The 22751-nt window shown below is 46.1% G+C and overlaps 1 protein-coding gene across 5 annotated transcripts in view; it reads left to right on the forward strand.

The window, feature by feature from the left end:
- Positions 1–22751, forward strand: part of CAMTA1 (calmodulin binding transcription activator 1) — a 237312-nt gene that overhangs the window by 105445 nt on the left and 109116 nt on the right. The gene's annotated exons all lie outside the window — the stretch shown is intronic.

Consider the following 22751-nt stretch of genomic DNA (forward strand, 5'->3'; position numbering starts at 1 on the left):
CATGGCAGTCGTGCCTCAGAGCAGAGTGCTTCTCATCTCCTCCCAGGGATCCCCTGCCCTGCACTCCCTCCTCACCAGTGTTCCCTCCAGACAGTTCTTCATGCAGATGAGAGAGCCAGTGACGTGCTGGCAGGTGAGCACAGGGACGTTTTGTGGCTTGCTTTGTTGTTGAGGTGTAGAGATGACATGAAATTTCTCTGACTCAGCACTTCTGGCATTTAGAGTGACCTGGTGAGAAGAAAGGCAGGCAGTTGGTCAGTCACTAAGCAGGGCAGGGATGGGGCAGGGCACAGGTCACTGCAGGCAGGGCAGCTTTTCCAGCTCTCAGGAATCCCTGAGTGTCTGCTGCTGGTGCCAGAAGGAACAGAGCCAGGAAACCTCTTATTGCTGTGTCTCTGCCTTTTTGACTCCCCCCAGCGAGCTCACCTGTGGGTGATGGTGCACAGGGTCAGTGGGTGAGGGCAGAGGCTGGTCTGCACCTTCTGCTGTGAGGTAACTCATATGTGATGGATGGGTGCAAGGAGAATCCATATTCTAGGAAAAGGACAGGGAAGGGCATCCTTGCTGTGCCACTTCAGATGTTTCCCCTCTTTCAAACTGTTCTAACTGGGCAAACCAGTGTGACAGAGCCAGGCAGTTACTACTCAGGCAAAGGAGGAGATCTGTGGGTGTCTCTGTCCAGCTGTGCTGCAGGAACCTTCACCAACCACGTGTCCCTGCTGTTAGTGCTGACACACCAGCAGCTGGGTTTCACAGCTGCCTGCACACTGGCCTGAGCCATTTGTCCATTCCAGAGCCTGGGCTCTTCCAGGGTCATCCCTTCCCGGGGTGCAGCCTTGTCTCTGGAAGCTCAGGATGCAATTACAGGCACCAACTGACCACTGCTTTCAAGATCTGTCTGCTAGACAGCTTTTCATCCATTAAATAGGGGTGTGTTTTTAACATTAAATGCTGTTTGGTACCGAGTCAAATGCCATACAGAATTTTAAGTGCCTTCCAAATATGTGGCTTTTCTCAACCAGAATTTGAACCTCCTGAAGGAATGAAATCAGGTTTGCTTGACAAGAGCTATTTCCCATGGAACCAAGTTGGTGAGCATTAAATGCATTAAAATATCCTTTAATTCCTTATTAATTGAATCTCATATCAATTTTTCCACTGCTCTGCCCAGGACTGTTCTTAGACCAGTCAGCCCAACATGAAAGAATGAAGGGTTCATTCTGCTTGACCTTTTTTGGTATTGATTAAGAGAGAAATTATACAGAACTTGCCTGTTACATCCTGCAAATGATCAACATGTGCATTGTTGCCTCTGTGTTTGAAATAAAAGTCTGTAAAATGGGGTAGGTGACAAAACCCGGGCATGACTGGAAGGAGTGGTTGGGAAGCTGGGTCTCTGGGGGTGTGCAGGGAGATGGTACTGAAGGGGCATTTGGGCATTTGGCGGTGGGACACGTGTCAGCCAAATAGTTCAGGTACAGCAAGGCTCATAACACAGCTGTGGTTTCAACCTGGGTCATCAGGGGAACAAAAAGAGTGACAATTTTTTACTTTATCCAGCAATATAGTAGAAGAAGCCAGCAGAGAAGGCTGCAAGTTTCCTTAATCCTGGAAAAAACAGTGGAGGTTTTTTTTTTTTCTTTTTTTTTTTTTCTTTTTTTTTTTATTTAAACATTCTTGCTTCAAGCTTAAGAGTGTTCTTATTTGGGAATCTGTTTCCAGTTATTTGCAATGTGCTAATTACCCAGTGGCAGAACCTAAGTGGGTGTAAATTGTCATATCTCTGCTGACTTCAGTGGAACTGTGGCAATTTGCACTTCAGGAGGATCTGTTGCCTAGATTCTTGCCAAATTTGAAATCCCTTTGCTCTAACTCGGATGGGGAGCCTGGGGCTCGAGGGAATACAGAAGAAAACAAGCATTTCGCAGGGCTTAAAAATCCTGCTCGTCTCATTGATTTGTTGGCGTTCATGTTTGTTATTCAAGCCGCGGCGGAACGTAATGGATCCTTGAGCCGTGTCGCTGATGGGAGAGGAATCCTGCGGAAAGGAATCCTGCCTCTGATGGTTGCCTTGGAAACGGGGATGCTGCGGCTCGGAGCCGGCAGGGCACGCACCCCCGGCCACCAGCCTTTGGTCACAGCCTCTGCACATGGCCAGGGCCCCCGAGCCAGCCCCCGTGTGGCTGCTGGTGGCCAAAAGCCCTGCCTCCCTCGTGGTTTGGTGTTGGCACGTTCTCTTCATGGAGGAAAGCAAGGCACAGTTCTTCCCAAGGATGTTTCTGAGATTCGTAGTCTCTGAACCTCAGAGAAAGGGAAAACACAGTTCTTATCCACTTGCTGCACCTGTGTTGTGCCAAAGTAGAATGCAATATGGGGATTGTTTATCCAAAGTGAGGATGTTTTGTTCCCTTGGCCTGTTAGGGCCAAGAGCTGTGTGTGTGTTGGACTGACACAATACAATCCCAAGAGAATCAAGGATGAGTGCAGGTCTGTCCAGCTGTGAGCAAGAGTGAGTGTATGGCACATTCAGTCTAGATGAAATGTATATAGTATAGTATAATACAGTAATTCATTAGCCTTCTGATAAGTTGGAGTCAAATGCATCATTCTTTCTCTCTCCCCTTGTCGGAGTCACCTTTGATTTACAGTAGTTTGTCAGATGGATCACCCTTCCTTTCAGAGCAGGGATAAGCCTCGTGTGTGTGTGTGAGTGTGGAAATCACTGGTGGGAGATTCCAGGCAGCAGGGCACAAATACAGATCTTGTTGGCCATCAAGCATCCCAATGGTTCCTCATGTAATGGCCACTTAATTGATTAATCCTAATGTGTTATTTTCTGAGACCCCCGTGGTAGGGAGGGAATGATGAATCTGACTCCATGGTCTCAGAAGGCTAATTTATTATTATATTATATAAAAGAATGCTATACTAAAACGATACTAAAGAATAGAGAAAGGATGCAGACAGAAGGCTAAAAGATACTAATGAAAATTCTTGACTCCTTCCAGAGTCCTGACACAGCTTGGCCCGTGATTGGCCAATAAGTCAAAACAATTCACATGTTGGATAAAACAATCTCCAACCACATTCCAAAGCAGCAAAACACAGGAGAAGAAAATGAGATAATATTGTTTTCCTTTTTTTCTGAGGCTTCGCAGCTTCTCAGGAGAAGAATCCTGGGCAAGGGGATTTTTCCAGAAAAATTAGGTGAATATAGAAGATTCGTGCTCTTAGCTCCCTCCACGTCTTTTTCAGCTCAGTGTCATCTTGGAAGACAACAGAAGTGGCTCTTGCATGGATGAGAGCCATGGAGGAGGTGGTGACCATGGCAGAGCCTTGAAGGCATCAGTGTTTGGCATTTGTTTGAGTCAGTGGTTTAGGTGATGCAGCCTTTTCTGCATCTCTTTTACTGCCTGCACGTACGTGGCAGAGAGCTTAATAACCCTCCAGTGAATGGGCTGACCTTCTTAAAGGAGATAAATCCACAGGCATTGAGAGATTTTTCCAGAATCTTATTTATAGACCATCTGCTTGTATGTCTTATCCCTTTCCCCTTCAGGGGAATTTGAAGGCTGTGAGACCCCATTTCCAGCTGAAAGGGGGCAAAGGCTGGGGTGTGGGAAGCAGAGTGGGCTGCAGAGATGACCTCTTGGCAGCACCCTTGCATTGACCCTGCCTGTCCACCCCGTGTTTATGAACTACTAAATGTTAAGGTAAATACAAGCATTGATTTCATAAACAGGTGTAATGGACCAGGTAGCAGATTTTTATGTACTTTGGGTCTAATTCATTAACATTTTGCCTGTATAGGCGTATCATTATCTTTATGTGGCTCCTCTGGTTGGCCATATGGGTTTGTTGGCTGCATAGTATTTTTCAGCAAGGATACAGCAAACTTGCCATCTGGGTGATGTTTGCCCGACTACTTGAAATAGTTTGGGATTTTTTTTTTGAATATGGATGTGAGAAATCTCTGTTGTCTAGGATTTTACCAGGGGTAGTGCACAGTTTTCCCCCCTCAGTGCTGATCCTCAGGGTGTGAGGAGCTGGCTGGGGCCTGTGAACAACCTCTGCCTGCCAGGCAGAGTCACCTCTGTCCTGTTCTGTGCTCAGCTCTGCAGATACTGGGGGAGGCGCCTGGGGAGCTCATGCAAAAAAAAAAAACCAACTTGTTTCTTTGCAAACACAGTTGATATTCCAATAATACAGGTGTATTTTATTGCACCGCTCCTGAATTGGTGCATTCCATAAAGTTGATTTATGGATGCAGAGACGACGGCAACTGAACTGCAGGAGCCATTGGTATGGGGGGGATGCACTGGAGGATGGCTCAGCTGTGGAGCTGGGATGATGCTGGGGAATTGTCACCTGGGAGGTTGTTTCCCAGGAAAGGAAGGATGTGCTGCTCTTGGTGGCAGGACACAGGCCACTGTGGCCAGGGAGCATCACAGCTCAGCTCAGCGAGGCTCTCCTTGCCTCACTGATAGGAAAGGAGGGAATGTGCAATACATGACTGAGCAGCGTCTGGATAATTGCCCTTAGACCTTGCATTCCTGTTTGTAACCTTTGTAAAAACACTATTTTCTGTTGCTACCTGGGTTTTATAATGTCAGGATCTTAAGCTCTGCCTCCCAGTGTTGCATCTGCCTTCTCTGTCCCCTGGAGCACATCTGCTTTAAAAGCAGGCTTTCAAAAAGAGTTTTTTTAAAAAAAAAATCATAGACTTTGCTGTTGGCAGGGGAAGAAGTTTTCATCACAATCTGGAGCAAAATGCACAGCAGATCTGCAAGTGAAGTTCACCTTTAGCACTGCAGGTTGCTCTGGCTCTGACAGAAAGCCATTGTGGTGGATCATTATCTGCAGAGATTCCTCTCCTTTGGGACCTTCCCATGCACTGGTGGTTAATGCAGTGATGGGAGGTGCTGTGGGGCAGCCAGCTGCACCAGTGCTCCTGCTCTTGTGGTGCTCCTGTCTCCAGACCTTCCCTCTTCCTCAGGGAACATGAATCCCCTACTATTCATTTTTCAAATTTTATCCCACCTAGTGCTTCACTGTCACCTGGCTTTTCCTCTGTGAAGTGCACAATTAAGCAGCTGCATTTAGATGATGGGAGTGATTGCCCCAAAACATGTGTAGCCCAAAGGTGCAGTTCCTGCTCAGTGCTGCACCCTCAGTAAATGCAACAGGCCTGCAGTGGGTCCTACAGTGCCACTGGCAGGGATAGGATTCACTGGAGTTGTTCTGGAATTTAGGGAAGCTAACACAAATCATGTATAACACTCCGAGCTGGAATACCAAGTCCTTGCATCTTACATTCTGACATGTCTATTATGTGTGTGCAAATTCAGTCTTTTCTGCAGAATTTCCTTGGAGATAAATGTTTTATTAGTTAAGGAAGAGGACACAATATGTTAATGGAAGATAACGAACATGTAGCTTGTGACTGGGAATACAGCAACAAGAGAGATTAGCTTTTACATCACTTTTATTCTTGGAGGTGTGTTCTAATTTCCCTCTGCCCAGCCTGGGAATGTCCTGCTTGCAGGCCAGGTAAGGCCATGCTCAGTTAAATTTCCTGTGTTTACCAACATTTTTCACACTGGAGGATCTTTCCAGCTAGAATTGATCTCTCATCAGTCGATTTAGGGTGGCTTGCACACACTGTTGGATGTTATTTGGAGTTCCTTAACCTCAGACAGCGTGTGCTAAGGGCTCTTATGGCATGTGCAGTCCTTTGGGTGCTCCAGAGAGGGAATAACAGCAGCAGTGGGGCACAATGGGGCCATGAGCAAGGTGGTGCTGTGTCATTTACAACTCTATATGCACTGGAGGAGTGCAGTGTTCAGGGGACATTGGTGCAGAGCAGAACAGAAAACGACAGGTCGGATCAGGAAAATGGGCTGTTTTATGAGAAGAAATAAAAAGCTTGTTTAATCTGGCAAAACCAGGGCTGGGAAGTGAAGCAGTTGTTCCATCTACAAATGTCAAAGAAATAAAGTAGGGAGGCGAAAATCACATAAAATGAGGGCTGGCATTGGCACAGGAATGACCAGAGCAAGAGTGGCTGCAGGTAAATGCACATTCAAGACTTGAGTCTCTGTCCTAGTCAGGTGCCAGCTGCAGGGCTCTTGGGGACAGAAGCAGGGGGGATGGCACAGACAGAGGATGCCCAGGGTGTTCACACAGGGGGGTGCTGGGCTTGGTGGTCAGGAGCTGTTGGTGCCACTCTGGGCAGGAAGAGTCCTTTTTCTTCTTACCGTATTTCTTTATTTTTTCTCCTCTTCAGAATATAGTTAGATTTTTGTTATGTGTTAGGAAGGGCTGAAATGTTATTTGAGGTTAAACCTTGTGGCAGAGTCATTATAGGACCTTGGAAAAGCCCCCCCCATTGTGAAGCAGCACGTTTTGTACTCCTGAGACTCCAAACACCACGTGCTGTGCAAATACCTGCCTGCATTATTCTCCAAACGACTCCATTTCACATGCTGCTGCTGTCATCATGATGAAGCGTTTCACGTACAGCTTTGGGATGATGACTTCTAAATTTAGGGCTTGGCTTCATGGAGCCTCCCTGGCTGTGGGTGTATGACAAAGAGCAGTTCTGCTCGTGGGTGCCAGCAGCAGAGCTGGATGGCTGGCGCTGCCATGTGCTCGTCCCCCTCACACAGCTGAGCTCTGGCTCGTGTTTAAATAAACACTGAGCAGTTGTATAAACGGGGATAACCCATACTTCACTGGCAAGCCTGATCTTGCCAAGTCAGCACCTTCTGCAAGTGAAAATGCCTCTTTCTGTATGTAACAAGAAAAGAAGATGTTGAGGATGATCACAACAAAACACAACCTGCAGAAAAAAGGGCTTTCCTGAAGCTGCCTGTGCCTTGTGCAAGCACAGATCTTTGGGTGGGTTGCACTGTGCTTGGAAAGTTTTAGTGGCCTGAGGACCTTCCAAATACTTTGTTTCCTTGCATCATTTTTTGTGTGCCTTAAAGTTACCTGAGGGGAGTTTTACATTTCAAACTGGGTTTGTGCCATTGGCGGTAATAGTAATGGAATTAATAATTATGTTTTTCTAGAACTAATAATCACATATTAATAGACTTTCCATTTGCAAAGTGCATTACACCTGGTCTGTAATTAATTGCATACCTGTAGTGACACAGAGCTGTATCAGAGGTGCCACAGTGAGATCATCACAAGAGTGTATCAGTTTTTAGGTTTTTAGTTTCACTCTTGCTTGCTGGAACTGCCAGTTTGGTGCAGAACTCACTTAAGGCTATGCATCTTCCCCGTTGCTTGTACTCTTCTGCTCCTCTGCTTAACCAGTTTTTTCCTTCATTCTGTGTGTACGTCCACTCCTTCAGTGGTGCTGAGGATGGTTCCTCTGAGCTCCTCAGTTTGTTATTTTTTAAACCTCACTCACAGCTGTATTTACTGTCAAACAGCAAAGTTACCAGGCTTCTGTGGGGTGCACCTTCATTTACTGTAGGTAGTAGAACCTGAAGAAGATTGTTTCAGTGGCAGAAAATAAGGTCTCTGGTCCACCAAAGCTCTCGTGGGACGATGCCATGTGCTGAGCCTGGAGCCTGTAGCAGCTCCCCTGACACATGGGGAGGTGAGTGCTGCCCCACAGGCAGCTGCATGGGACCAGAGATCCCCTCCCACCCAGGATTTGGCTGCTTTTTCCTCTATAGTCACAAAACAGTTTCAATATTTCGTAAGAAGTCTGTCCACTTAGGATAAAGTAATTGATACAAGCAATTTCAGCCCCCTTTAATATAACAGATCTCAAGTGTGAAACCTCCTTACTTAATGATCAGCATAAAATAAAAGTCTTTTTTTAATGTTAGTTCTCAGTTAATTTTACAGTTCGGTTGAAGTGAAAATATCGTTAAACAGGGTAGCATTAAACTTTATACTCACTGGGTTCCCCTGCTCTGCAAGGGAGAGGTGACTTGGTGGCTTGACAGTCACGGTCAGACTTAGCCTGAGTCCATCCCTCTCTTTTCCTTGACGTCATTAGAGAGACACCTTTTTATTACAAACCCAACTTGCAAGCCAACCTTGACAGAAAGCCGCGCTATTTTCATTTCATAAAGCCTGCTCCGGCATGGTGAAGCGGCATCCCTCATATTAAACAGGTAATGGCTAATTCGTGAGGGCGCACACTGAATTTAAACACCAGCAAGGTCTGAAGGTCACCTTTGCTCACATTTCGTTCAGCTGTCCTGTTTATTTCAGCTCGGAGCTGGCACGAGCCTCGGTGCCAGTCCGAAGGCAGAGGAGGAGGAGGATGAGTGAGCTGCCGGGAGGAAGCACCCGCAGCGCCTCAGCAGTGGCTCCCACCCGCCTGCAAGGAGTTTTGAAGGGTAGGGAGTGCGCAGCTTTGTGCTGCTGACAAAGGACGGGATGTGGTTTCAGCTTCTCCTCCCACTGCCTTCCTGTCCTTCCATTAAGTGCGGGTTTGATTGATTCTGGAGTGAGCCAGGCAGGAGCGTGCTTCCTTACCCGAGGCAAGGTTCCTAAACCCACACGCTTGCTCTTTTTAAACCCAAACCAGGCTCTAAGCTAGACTGCATCAAAATGCAATATTGCCAGCAATGAGCTTGGGAAAATAAGGGCAGAATAGCATTTTTCAATTTAAAAGAGGGTTAATGCTGGAAAAGAAAATAAAATGAGGAAAGAAAGTCTTGTTTGCTTAAACTGCGTGAGACACAGTTGTTAGAGAAAGAAACATGAAACATTCTCTGGTAATTTGGGGAAATACAGAGGTTCTGTGAGTCAAAAAGTCCAACTTCAGGAAGGTAGGCACACTCAATCCTCTTTACAGAGCCATCATCCATGAGCTCTGCAGTGACCATGAACTCCTTTCAGGGGCAGGTTTCCTCTGCAGGATTTTCTTTGTATTTCAGAAAGTTTCAGACTCTTTATCCAATTCAATTAAACATCCCTTTGAGACTTGTGTGTGACATAGAAAAGTTCTGTCAAAAAGGAGCCTCCCAGTCCTAAGGGTAAACTTTCAACCAGAAGTAGAATTTGCTGTTGGTGGATTTGAAGAGACTGAAGGTTTTTAAATGTGTTTGTCTGTGCTCCTGTTGTGGAACTTGGAACCTGTTGGCTGTGGGGGTTTGTGATGATTTGAATTCTTGGGCAGTTCCCTCCTCTGAGCTGCCCTTCACACATGGGTAGGACCCAGCCAGTGTTTTGGGATAAACTGAGTCGTTTCTCTGTGGAATTTGCAGTGTACTGGGACATGGTGGTGACAGAGCTGCTTACGGTGCCTGGGAGAACAGCCCTGTCCTTCTCCCTGCCTGCTCTCACCTTAACGAGCCGATGTCTTCATTATCCGCCCTGCTGGTAATCTGCTGCTGATGAAGATTAATAGGGAAAATATTTTCTAAACACTTCTGTCTGCGTTTTCATTAATCTGTGCTTGGAAAATTAATCTTGTGGAGTGACCTGCAAAAGGTGTTAATTGCCATTTCAGAGGAGGATTTATCAAAAGTTTGAGGAGGTGCTGCAGCCACTGCACAGCAGTGGCAGGAGTTCCAGAGGGATTGTCCCTGTCCTTCAGACCCTGGAGCTTAATTCAAGTAAAACCAGTTGTTTTCAAAAGCTCTTTGGGGCAAAGTGCAGCCTTGGCTCTGGTGAGGGCTGAGTTCCTACTCCTTCAGGTTCAGCATGGAATTAGAGAAGAAGGAGTAGGTGAATAATTTAATCAACGTCCATCCTTAATACTGTATCATTCTTTTTGAAGACTGCTCAGATAAGGAAGTTTTGAAGGGTTTGTGGTTTTTTACGGCTACCAATTATGAAATTTGGCATGGAAATGAAGCTGTGTGTTACATGAGTGGCTTCGGTGTGATGATGATTTATTGTCCACTTTTCCTTATGAAAGCCACTTGGTAAATTCCTTGTGATTTGTAAACCTACAGGCAGTGTATTGGATAGAGATGATGGATTGTGTGGCCGAGGGAACAGATTTCTGCCTGCCCGTGGGACTCATTTCTAATGACAGTTTTGTGGTGTCAGTGGGAGGTTGGGAAGCAAGCAGCCTAGAATTTTCTGTTTTCTTCTGCTTTTCCTTGAATCTTGAAGTTGGTTTCAGTAATAAGAGAAAATCTTGCTGTTCAGTTTTGTGCTGCAGCCAGTGCTCAGTCTCAGCAAAGCATTTTCTCTTGGCAGTGAACAAGCACATGAGTGTCTGTCTGCGCCTTTCTCTCAAATGCTGAAAACTGCTTACAAAAATGAAACAAACACTTTAAATTGGCATGTGTCACTGTGAATCTTCTTGTGATTTGTCAGCACTGTAAGCCTCTGGACACTGTGAGTTACCCATGAGAGCACTGATCTCCTTTTGAGCTGGATTCAGCCAGTGAACACTTTAGAAAGTGTTTCAACTTTCCATGTATGGAAAGTTTCCAGGTTTTGTAAGAGGGGACTCCTTTCAAGGGATGGCATTTCACCATCTCAGTCTTGAAAAGAGCTGAAATAGTCAGTCATTTCATTTTCAAATGACATTCAGTTTCTGCTCAGCACCATTCTCCAGCAGTTCTCTTTCCTGAGCCAGCTGTGTCCTTCTCAGCAGAAGGACAGAGGATTTCCAGGATGCTGTTTTCTACAGGAGCAGGGGACAGGGCTCAGAGCCACTGTTCCACACCCCAGACACACTCCTGCTGTTTTGAGGGAAAACCATCTTTCCTGTTGACATCAGCAAAGCTGCACTTTGTACTTTCAGTCAAGGAAAAAATTGTTTGGGTTGAGCAAAATGCTGCTCTGGCATTGCCAGTAAAACACCAGGATGGAGAGAACAGACCTAACGACATACAGCATGGAATTGTCTCTTACAAGTCTCATGATCTTTTCTAATCACTGTCAGCCTTGAAGAAATGTTGTGAATGCTCTAATTGGCTGTGATGGGGAAGACAGAAGATTCCCTCTGCATGAGAAGAGGTGATGTACTAAAAATGATTCAGTGTTCTGTTTTGTCATATAGCTCATCAGCGCTGTCTTGCTTTTATTGAGAAAATATGCAGAAAGCACTTTAGAAGCAAAACTGTTGAACATACCAGCTAATCACTTGACTTTCATTTGTCAATGCTCTGTGACTGCCAGGTCCCCTTCTCTGTGCAGTGCCACCAGAGGCTGTGGGATGGTGGGACCCTGCAGCTGGAGGAGGCTGTGCTGGAGCCAGGCAGGCACTGCCCTGCTGCCACCATCACTCTCCACCCAGTGAGGCCTGGGTGACCTCCAGGGATGCGTTTGTGGGAGACTTTTCAACCCTCATGACCTGCTAAAGAGCCTGCAATCCCACTCATGTCCTTTGTGAGCATTTTCAGCTTCTTAGCTAAAGAGCACAAAAGGTTGGAGGGGAATGTGTGAGATCCCATTAAGATTAATTTGTGTGGAGCCTTGCATCTAATTAATCAGCAAAGCCCCCCAGGTCTGTTATTAGATGCTGGTGACAAATCATTTACAGTGAAAGTCAATCCCTTTGGGTCAGTTTGTGTGCAGGAGAAGTGGCAGTGACATCCCGAGGGGCTGCACCTTCCCTGTGGTTGCAGCTGGGCAGCTGCAGGAGCAGGCACAGGGTCCTGGCACAGTGAACTCGAGGGTCTCAGGGCCAGGTGCTGGCTGGTGTTCTGTACCTGGCAGGACTCCAGGTGTTTCTTGGAGGACAGTCCATTCAGAGGAGTGCAGGGACAGCTCTTGGCAAGGCAGCCCTGTAGCCCTTCTGTCCCTCTTTTGGGTGAAGAGACCTAAAAGGAAGAAGGGGTGGGATGCTCCAGACCCAAGGTCCATGATGCCACTGCCTCCTTGTCCCACTCCTGAAAGAATGCAAATAACTTGTTGGGAATGTGCAGACAGATCCTCTTTGGACAGCTCTACTTTGAATGCCAGTGACAGAAATCACCATTATTTTACAAGAAGAAAATTTCCTCTTAGCTTGTCATCTCTGTTTCTACCCTCCAGAATGTCTCAGGGCATATGGGAGATATTTGCTTTTGTATTTAGTGTTGCATTTTCCTCCCTCAGCTGTTCAAGTGACATAACTGTTAAATAGCCCTGAAGGGCTCTTCAGAAGGCAAAGTCCCAGTGATAAAGTCACTTCAGGTAAACCCAGTGACAATGTCACCTCAGGTTGGCACCAGGAAGGACTCTGAGGTTCAGACACTTCATATGGAGAGCACCCCCATTTTGTGTATCTTGCCATAGAAGACCTCTTCCAATGTTCATTATCTGTCATGAAAATGAGCTTTCCCTTCTCTGATAAAAAATTAATGCAAGTAAAACGTTGACCTTTTCACTGCTTATTGAATGTCAGAAACACTCCGCTGTTTATTGCTGGTGAACTTCAGTAAATTTTGGTGCCCTAGTCTTGAGAAATTACTGCTTTTCTGTTTGGGTTTTTGAGACAGAAATGAAATATTGATAAGTTAGTTGTAAGCTGTATAAACTTAGTATTTCTACAACAGCTTGTCCAGAAAGACATTCTTAAATGCCTGCTTACTGTAGCTCCTGCCATTGCTTGTGAGCAATAGTGAGGCTGTAGGGATTTTAAATCAGAATGGGAAGATTTAGTAGTGGCATACATAATAATTTGGTTTAGGTTGTGTAAATGCTTTTTAATAAAGGGATTCTCTGGAAGGAGGTTTGGAAGTCAGGTCCTTCTGAGTTTTCTATGCACTTGGCTTCAATTATCAGAATTCAGGAGCTACTGAAAACCTTAAATGGCTTCCTGAAATGGGAAGGGAAGCTTTCCATATCAGCTTCCACTGGAAGCTCCCTGTCTGGAGCACTCAGCCCCTCCACAGCCCAGTGCTCTCTGCTCAGGCTGGGCAGAGCTGCAGTGGAGCTGTGCCACCCAGGGATGGACATGTTTTGGTCATTGAGTCACTCCCTGCAGCATCTACTGCTCTTAACTGTAAGCAAGTGGAGTAAAGAGAACAGGACCCAGAGCCTGAGCCCTTTGCAGTGTGGGATGGCTGCAGATAGCTCCAAGGCTGGTTTTGCCCAAGGCAGGCTGCCAAAAAAAGATCCCAGCGAAGGCTTCTTGTCCATTCCAGCACAAAATTAATCCAAGATAAAACTGCATGTATAATTAATAGCTCCCAAAAGTTCTCTTAGATATTTATATATTTCCTACAAGTTGGATTTCTTAGACTTGTCCTTATTTGCCTGTGTCAGACAGACAGTGAACATGTCAGACAAACGTCCCTCACATGATCTGCTCATGCCCTGCATGCCCTGGGATTGTTCCAGATGTGGCTTGTTCCTATTGTGTGTCTGCAAAAATACCATCTCAGCCTGCATTTCCCCAGGGTACTGTCACATTTTGTCTGATTCCCCCATGCTGTGATGGTCTTTTTTCTTTCCCAAAAAGGAGAATCAGACAGATAATAACCAGGTTTCCCACTTGGGTGCAGTGTGCCCATGATGGCCACAGTGGAGCCAGCTGGGCTGGAGCTGTGGTGCTGCTCTTGTCACAGACTTTGCTACCTTAGTCAAGTTTCCACCAAGACCAGCTCTGTAATCCTTCTTTTGTGCAAAGTTTCCCCAGATATAAAGGTATTTTGACCCCAGCCTGTCTTCATTAGCCTCTTGCCTGATCTCTTCAGTCTCAGCCCACCAGCAGCTGAGGCCACCAACACAGACATTAATGGTTCATGTAGCTTTGTATCTGATTTTCCATTGATGTTGTAGGAGACATGATTAAAGCCTTCAAGTAAGGTTGCAGCTAAATCCTTGTTATAGCCCACCCCATTATTTTTTTGTTCTCCTATTAGGATTTTAGGCATTTCTTTGACATTTTTATTGCCAGATTAGGAGGAAAATGCTTGACTTGTTTGCAGCGTTCTCATTATATTGTCTTTCTAACATTTCTAAAAGAGAATAAATATAAAATACTTCTGTGTATTGTGTCATATTTCAGTGTGACATTAATATGCTCCACGATTTTCCAGCTCACAGTTCTCACTGTGTGGTGACAGTCAGGAAGCTCTTGCACAGGGGCTGAGGAGACTGTGGGGGTTGAGGGTGTATAAGGACCCAGGTAATGCCTGTCCTGTGGGGTTTGTATCCACTGGAGAACCACCTGGGCAGTGTTGGTTTGGAACACAGTCTGTGCAGTCAGAGCAGTCTCTCACACCACTTTTCCTCCTAATAATTGCTCACTCACATGAGGGATGTTGGGAATGCTCTTCCCTTACCTGAAAGCATGGGAGCCTGGCTGTCATGTGGAGCATGTGTCACCCAGAATAAGAGCCTGAATGAGAGATGTGGGACTCCAGGCAGCTCTTCAAAATGCAGTTTATTACATGCAAGATGTTACAGCAGTCCAGGGTCGTGGGTGACAGAGCCTGTGCCTACAGCTGTCAGCTGCAGCTGCAGGCAGGCCTGGAGACCCTTTAATTTTGGTTACAGTGCATTATATACTTTTCTTTGCTGAGCATCTTAATACATAAGAACCAATCTATACCTTAACTTTTACCTATAGCCTATCATAACTACTAAAATTACCATGTTCATGTTACTATTCTCCAATCACTAAAAGTTAGTACATTACAGTTTAAGCTAGAAGTTGTTTTTCAGTTTTCTTGCAGTGGAAAATTCTGAGACCTTTTTTCTACTTGCAGCATTGGCAGACTTGTTTGCCTGTGCTATCTTTCTCCTTGGTACAAACATCTTCTTGTTTGAGGTGGGTTTATCCTTTGCTCTAAGCCATAAAACCCCTTCTAACGAACACATCCTTTCCCTCCTTGGTTATCCACTAAGACTGGCTCAGCAATTCTTTTCTTCTATATTAAAACTTACTTCCATCTCTATTTCATTCTCAGGTTCTACATTCAAAAATCTTTCTGCCAAGCATACATATCTGTGAAACTTTCTTGTCTCTGATCTGCTCTCAGTGATCCCCTGCACACAGGTGCCATCAGATACCTGCTCTCAGTGATCTCTTGCACACAGGTGCCATCAGATACCTGCTCTCAGTGATCCCCTGCACACAGGTGCCATCAGATATCTGCTCAGAGATCTCTTTTGCACACAGGTGCCATCAGATCTTCCCATCAGATACCTGCTCTCAGTGATCCCTTGCACACAGGTGCCATCAGATACCTGCTCTCAGTGATCCCTTGCACACAGGTGCCATCAGATACCTGCTCTCAGTGGTCCCTTGCACACAGGTGCCATCAGATACCTGCTCTCAGTGGTCCCTTGCACACAGGTGCCATCAGATGGTCTGTCCACAGAGCTTGTGCTGCCCTGTTTGTACCCAGCTCCAAACAGGTCACCTGCCTCCCAATCCCTTTGAGTTTAGGTAGTGGAGGTGAATGTGGGAATCCTTCCCAGTGAGAATTCCCATATCCTTCATGCCTGGTTGAGCACAGCCTGTTTGGAGCTGTGTCACAGGGGTTTTTTGGGGTTATCATGTCATTCACAGAATCTGCAAGAGCAGCTACAGGTAGTGTCACACCGTGTGGCCTCTGTCCTACAAATCAGTGATTTCTGCTCAGCCTGGCTCCTACCCCTCACCTGAAACACCTCCCAGGTTTCCAGAAAACCCTGGAGATTATTCTGGAGTATTCAGGCTGGTGACACAGCCAGGCTGTGAGAGTCTTTGGGGTACAGGAAAGCAATGGGCAGGACTAATGGGGAGTGGGATGCTGCAGGATGCCCAAGGTGTGTCATCCTCATCATCACCCTGCAAGGGCTTTTATATCTGACAGTTTTTGGGTTCAGTTTGAGCAACATGGGTAGCAGGGAGTGAGGTGAGTAGTAGGAAGCCTTTTGTGTCAGATGAGGAGGTGGATATTTCATTACTAATTGGCCATGACTGCTGGCCCTGAGAAAATGTTGAGCTCTTGGAAAGCTCATAATCCCATCCAGGATCCAGTGCACATTCCTGGCTCGGGCTGCTCGTGAGGGAAAGTGATGAGGTTTTCCTCCTACATCTCACAACTTTGCCCCTATCCAGGCAGCATCCCTCCAGTATGCTTTTCACCCAGGCCAGGGTGATTAAGCACTTAAATTGATTAATCAAATTTCTTGTGATGAGAACTACTGTCATTCATTAATCTGAATGGGATTATAAATAAGAGCTGGCAGAGAAGGGAGACAAACATGTTGACAGATAGACCTGCTGCTTTGAATACAAATCACACCACTGCATCTGGAGGGTCTAAGCTCCTGGCAGCCTTGGGATAGAGCTTCCCTAAAGGTAAAATTAGGCTAAGATTAAAGTATCCCTGTATTAATAAAGAAATATGCATTTCTGAAGAGGCAGGCACTGCAGTGGGGGTGTGGGGCTGCATACCAATGATCCTGCAGTGGGCCAGGCAATGGGTGTTGCTGCCTGTGGAAGCATCAGTCCCCATGTACACTGATTTCTGTTGTTAAGCCAATGTCATTAGAGGATTCATTTCTAACAGTGAGAAACTTAAAACCTTGCAATCCTTGCAGAGACTTCAGAACCCCACAAAGGGAAAACAGGGCTTGAAAAAGAACCCATTAAACATTTAAATCTTTCATTAAATATTGAACATTTCAAAAATTGCTTTCTAACGAGTCCTGAGGTAAACAGAACAATATTTGTTAACAAAAGCCACCAGAAGTGACAAGGTCCTGCAATGCACTGGCTGTGTAACCTCTCCTCCCTTGATCAGGAGAGCCCTGGGCTCAAGTCTAAGAACTTGTTACCTGGGTATTGCTGCCAGTGGCATTGAGGGCATTGAGGGGGGAGTTTGAAATGTGTCAGGAGAAGAACTGACAGCATTAAACCCGAAATGCCTGCACCAGGCTGAGCCCTGCACAGCAGGCAGTGCCCAGGGCTGCAGAGCTGTGCTGTGATGCCACAGCTGAAAAGTGAAGGGTCAGGCTCTCTGGGTTTTGCAGCTACCTAGAAATGTTAAGAATGTTTTTGGGATCTGCTGTCAGTACCAGGCACTCCTTGCCCAACCTGGCAAACTGTAAGCAGTTGCTTAAGTTCTGTTGACATGGATAAAAGGCGAACCTTGCCAGCAGCGTGTCTGAGCCCGGGCTGAGATCTGAGCACGTGGTTTTGCGCTTTGCTGAATCAAAGTTACTATTTATGAACGTCAGAGGAAAATCCAAACCTGTCTAATATCTGTGTTTCTCCAAGATGATGAGTGAGAAAACACGCTTAGCAGCGTTTTGGTTTTGATTTGCAGCAGTAATGGGAAATTTTGGATGCATTCCTATATTATGACACTCCTTAAGTCAAAATAAGAGCTCTGGCGGCAGCCTTCTGGCCCTGGGGATTCCCCAGGGTTCAGACGTGGTTTCCCCTCCCTGTTTACTGCTTTAAAAAGCTGAACTGGGGCCAATCTGCACGGGGGAATGTTGAGAATCTCCTGTCATCCTGTGAAAGATGCCAATCACTTGTTTTTAAAATTTTTAAAGTTTAATAGTAATAAAATGGTTATAAAAATGGTTATATAATTAGAGTAATAAAAATGTGGACAATTTGGATTAGGACAATACGAGACAATAAAAACAGAGTTATGGACAGTCCAGGTACCTTTTTTTGGGCAAAATAAGCCCGAAAAAGGACCCACGTTAACAGAGGATTAACCCTTAAAAGCAATAGCCTGTTGCATATTCATACAGCTCATCCATGATGCATAAATTCTATTCAAAAGGATTCTGTCTGGTCAGTGTCAGCTTCTTCCTCTTAATCCTGACAGGGCTGAGTGAGGCAGGAAGAAATTAGTTTCTTCTGATAATGTAGCAATAAATTCTTTTTCTCTGAAAGATTCAGGTGTCCTGTGGCTGCTATCTCGGTGCGAGTCTTCTCTTGAAAAAAAGTACCTTACATAGCACAGTTTCTATTTTAATATTATGTTATAACCTCAAACTATATTTAACACACTACTTAAGAAAAGGAATACAGCAAAACTTTGTCACATAACCCATATAATATTCATTTTAATATTTGCAAAGCCAATCATAAAACACGCATTTCCCACAGCTCCCTGTCTGCTCAGCGTGGCTGTGCCCTGCCAGGATTGTCACAGCCCCTGTCACTCCTGCCTGGCAGGACAAGGGGATGGATGGCGCTGGAGCTGGCAGCGACTTGGCTCCTCTGGCTGAATCCTGATTCATGGGGTGGGCAGGAGCTGCTGCTGCCTCCCGGCTCCTGCAGCTCACAGGGGGAGCCTCAGCTGAGCTTGAAATGGATTTCAAGTGCGGCTGTGGCTTCAGCATCCCTTCAGCATCCCCTTCCTTCGCTGAGGGAAAGATCATCTGTTGCAGGGTACCCCAACCTCACAAGGTGCTCACTTCAGAGGTCACACACACACACCCAAATTTGAGGGATTTCCCCAATGTTTGCTAATTCAGTGGCCAAGAAACCCAGTTTTCAGCTGCCTTGTGTCGCTATAGGACACAAAACAACACAACACGAACAAGCTGCTGTTCTCAAGGGAAACTTATTTTCTGACTCCAACGTTTATAGATTTCCAAAGGTGACAGTGGTTTGGAGGGTGAAAGTGCCATCTCTCCAATGACACTGGACAAACCAACAGTCCATCAAATTTCTCTTCTTCCATAAAAGAATGCAAAACAATAAGTTGTTTACAGAAAGCATGTGAGAAAGTTTGCTACTAGAATGCAAATATCAGAAGGTTTAGAAAATCTTAAAAAATCAGGGCGATGGCCTGGCTTTTCTAGCTGGGCTCTGCCCTTTCAAAGGGTCAGCAGAGATTTTTGTGGGTGCTGGTTACAGAAACCACGTATGGACAATTGCTTCTACATGTAAAACAAATGTATCACTACAAATAGTTGAGAAATTCCTCTGGTAATGATTTGTATGAAATCCAGAGGAATTGGTTTCAGGAAGATTGGATGGTGCCTCTTCTGGGATATGGAAATGCTGGTGAAAAGAATGGCAGAACCTGTAAGAACAGATTGTGGAGATTCTGTGATAAAATCACAGAATAATTCTATATATCATGGTAAAGATGGGAGAGTGGGGTTTGTTGTTGCATTTTGACTCTATCACCAAAACACAGGTTACTGCATTGAAGGATGCTCATCTGAGCACTTCCCAGGCAGCTTTTCCAGTTTCCCCTCCATGCCTGTGAATCCACATGTGCTGCTGCAGGGCTGCTGCTCCTCTGCAGTGTGTGCTGGTACAGCAGGCAAGGGTGAGAGCAGAGTGTGGCTGGGCTCAGATGCTTCAGGAGGCCTGTACCCGTGCTCAGGGTGATGACAGGAACGAAGCCCACGCCTCTCTTGGCTTTCCCTGGAGGTTTGATCCATGGCAGCAGTGTGCTGCTCCCTGATGGAAATTGGTGAGGAAGCTCTGGAATGGTCAGTAATTACAGAGGGAGATCCCAGCAGCACGGGCATGTACCAGGGAGCTGATCAGCTGCTGGGCTGAGCACGTGTTGCCCAATCCCACCACGGAGCCAGGAGCAGAGGGCACGGTCCTTTTCCCCAGTCACCTGCACAGATCCTGCTCCTGGTGTCCAAAGGCTGCTGGGGTGTTGAAAGCTGAAGCCTCACCACCAGAAAATTACTCAAGTATATTTTAATAATGTACAGCCATAGGTCTTACGTGATTTGTTCTCTAAAGATTGATTTAGCTTCTTATTAAGGGAATTGGGAATTCAGTGTGAAAATCTGAACAAAATCTAGGTGGTTTTTAGGGTTTTTAAAATATCCACTAGTGTAACTCACCAGGGAGAAGAATTTCAAAGCCTGTCCAACCCTATCTTGAATTTTTGATTCTCCTGCTTTCTTATTTCCATTCCCAAGGTATGCTTGTTAAGAAAGAACACCTCAGCATTATTGTATTATTTTTAAATAAGCCACAATCACTTTAAGGAGCTCAGGATAAAAAAAAATCCACTAATAATTTGATTTTATATTCCCCCCCTCCTTCCTGCAGTTTTCAGAAGTTTGGTAATGCCAAGTGTGCACTGCATACAAATGGCAGGGCGGGCAGCTGTAATTGCTCGCTCTCCCCTGCTACCCAGAGAAGGCTTTTCCTCTTTAATTACCCCTGGAATTGTAAAGGGATGAGCAGCAGCAGAGCTGTGCCTGTGGGGCTGCTCAGAAGGTGCCTGTAGCACCTGGGGCAGGTGTGGGGGTCTCATCCCAGGGATCCCCACGCTGGCAGGACACGGTGTGTGCTCAGGACACCCACGGCCACACACACAGGGCCATCTCCAGGGACAAGGACACGCTCCCTGAGGGGTGATGGGACCACAGGGCACCACCGTGGGCACCCAGCAGGTCACAGCATCCCTTGGCTGGTGCTGCTCAGGGCTGCCCTGGCGCCAGGCTGATGCCAGCCCCTGCCGTGTTCTCCACTGCTGAGGTGGCCTTCCTCCTCAGACTGCTCCAAATGCCTTTTCTCTTCTCCTGGAGATTTTGTAAACTTAAAAGAGAATCATGAAAAAAAAATGTTCTCCTCTGTCCAGCCCATTAATTCAGCCTGCTCAGGACAGAATTAACCTTGGCAAGCCTTGCAGAGGAGAGAGTCGTTCTAACCTTAAAAATCTGCTGATTAAAGCTGGTTTCTGGAATTCGATTTCACTTAATGCATTGGCTGGGTGCCCAGCCTGGCATTAACATCTCCACAGACACACAGGCCTCTGCAGCTTTTACCTACCCACTAAAAAATAATAAAAAAAATAAAAGAAAACACAGCTAATGAAACCCCCCTTTGCCTGTTTTGAGCAAGAATTCATTTTAAAGACTGTTTTAGCTAAAGGTTATTACTTCTGCCCCGTTTGTGTGTCTGCTCTGGCCAGGCAGGGTGGTAATTCCACTCTCCTCATTAGTTGCAGAGGGGTGTGGAGCTGGCTGGTTGCTCAGCAGCCCTGGGCCATCCCAGGTCCAAAGTCAGGGTCAGCAGATCCAAGTGTAGGAATATCCTACACCCACCTCCCCACAACCCCCACTGAGCTGCAGATTTTGTGTCACCCACAGAGCTTAACCCATTAATCTTGAAAATCCTCCAAAACAATGACACACAGATTTCCTAGGTTGCTATTTATATCCTCAACTTCTCCTTACGCATTTTTACCCAAAAATTAATGTCGTTTTTATTGCTGCCATCACTCATTTTGGCTGCACTCTGCGTGCTTGGCTCCCAGGGTCTGTTTCACCCCTGCAGTGTTTCTGTGCTGCTGTGGTACCTCTCTGTGCCTGTGGGGACAGTCCCTGCTGTCTCTCCAAGGCCAGCAGCTTGCTCAGTGTGTGCCCAGGTTAGGGCATCCAGCCTCAAAACATCCATCCAGAATCAGATTCCCATTTCCTGCTGCCATGGGAAAAAAAAATAAAAAAATACAAAAAACAATTTAAGAAATCCCTTCTGTGTTCTGTGTGCTTTTTTGAACTCTGTGAGCTGTTAGGATTTTTTTAATGGTTTGCTGGAATGTTGAGAACCAGTTTCATGAAGGTGGGAGGCTTTTGTGTGATTCATTATTGACAGCTCTAGCATTATCTGTGAGCCAGCTCTGGAGAGGGAGGGCAGTGCTCCTGCCTGCTGTGCACCACGAGCTGCACAGAGCCCAGCCTTGCCTTTTGTTTTAATCAGGGCAGAGTTTCGATCGACTCCACAGCAAACTGGGCTGGGAAGAAAATCAGGGGGTGCTGGAATAGATTGATGAACATCTCACAAGGTGGTCCTGGCTGCTGTGAGGGCTGCTCCAGAGCAGCTTTCCCATCCTCACTGGGAAGGAAGCAGGTTGGGCTGGGAGATGCTGCACCCCCCGGCTGCTCTCTGGGGCGGGGGGAGCAGCTCTGAGTCAGCACAATGAGCACTGCAGAGCTTTCCATGCAGCCCCCAGTGCCATGTGCAGGAGTCACTGTCAGGGCAGCTGTTCCCCAGCCCTCAGGAGGGATTTAAATGTTAAGCTTTTCTTTGGATTATTTTCTGCAGGGCTTTTTTCCTCCTCTGTTTTTTCCGTGTGTAGAATGTACCCTTGACACATTTTAAAAACATTATTAATCTTTGTCATTTGTGTTTTAAAAATAACTCGGTGATAGCAGCCAGTCCTTAAATCCTGTTTAATTCAGGCTGACCTTGTGAGCAGTGATCCTGGGGAGGGGGAGCTGCTGCAGCCTCCCATGTGCTCACTGAGTGCACATGTCCAGCAGCACAGGCACCACTCTGTGCTCGGGATCCTTGCAATTAAAACCAGCTCTGTGGGTTTGGGTTGGCACTGGGCTTGGTTTCCAACCTAAAAGTTCTAACATGCTGGAAATGTGGGGTTTTTTTCCTGCAGAAAGAATTCCTCGGCTTTGCTGGTTTCAGTTAATCAGAGAAGCAGAATTCATTAAAAAACCCACAAAAACCGCAAAAAAAAAAAAAAAAAAAAAAAAAAAAGAAGAAACAAACTATATTTTGGCATTTTGCTGTCTAAAATATCTGACAGCACTTTTTTCAGTTTACAAACACAACATTTTCAGTTGAAATACCCAGGAGATAAACCATGGAAAAAAAGATGAACGTGTCGTATTTGCCAAGAAATAAAAATACGATGGAGCAAAGATTCAAAGGCAGCCCCCAGACCAGCCCTGTCTGTGTCATGAGCCCCTGCTGGCTCTGGCCACTCCAGGGTGGGCACCCTTGGGCAGGGGTAGCACAGCAGGGACTGTTAGGGATGGGCTTCTGTGACCTGTAGCAAAGCTTACAGTGTTAAACCAGGGTGCCACAGTGCTGTCTGTGCATCACCAGCCCCAGGCCAAGGGCAGAACAGTGTCCTCCATTGGTGGGTCAC

This window comes from Passer montanus, unplaced genomic scaffold (genome assembly GCF_014805655.1).
Source record: "Passer montanus isolate IOZ18808 unplaced genomic scaffold, ASM1480565v1 scaffold62, whole genome shotgun sequence".
NCBI lineage: Eukaryota > Metazoa > Chordata > Aves > Passeriformes > Passeridae > Passer > Passer montanus.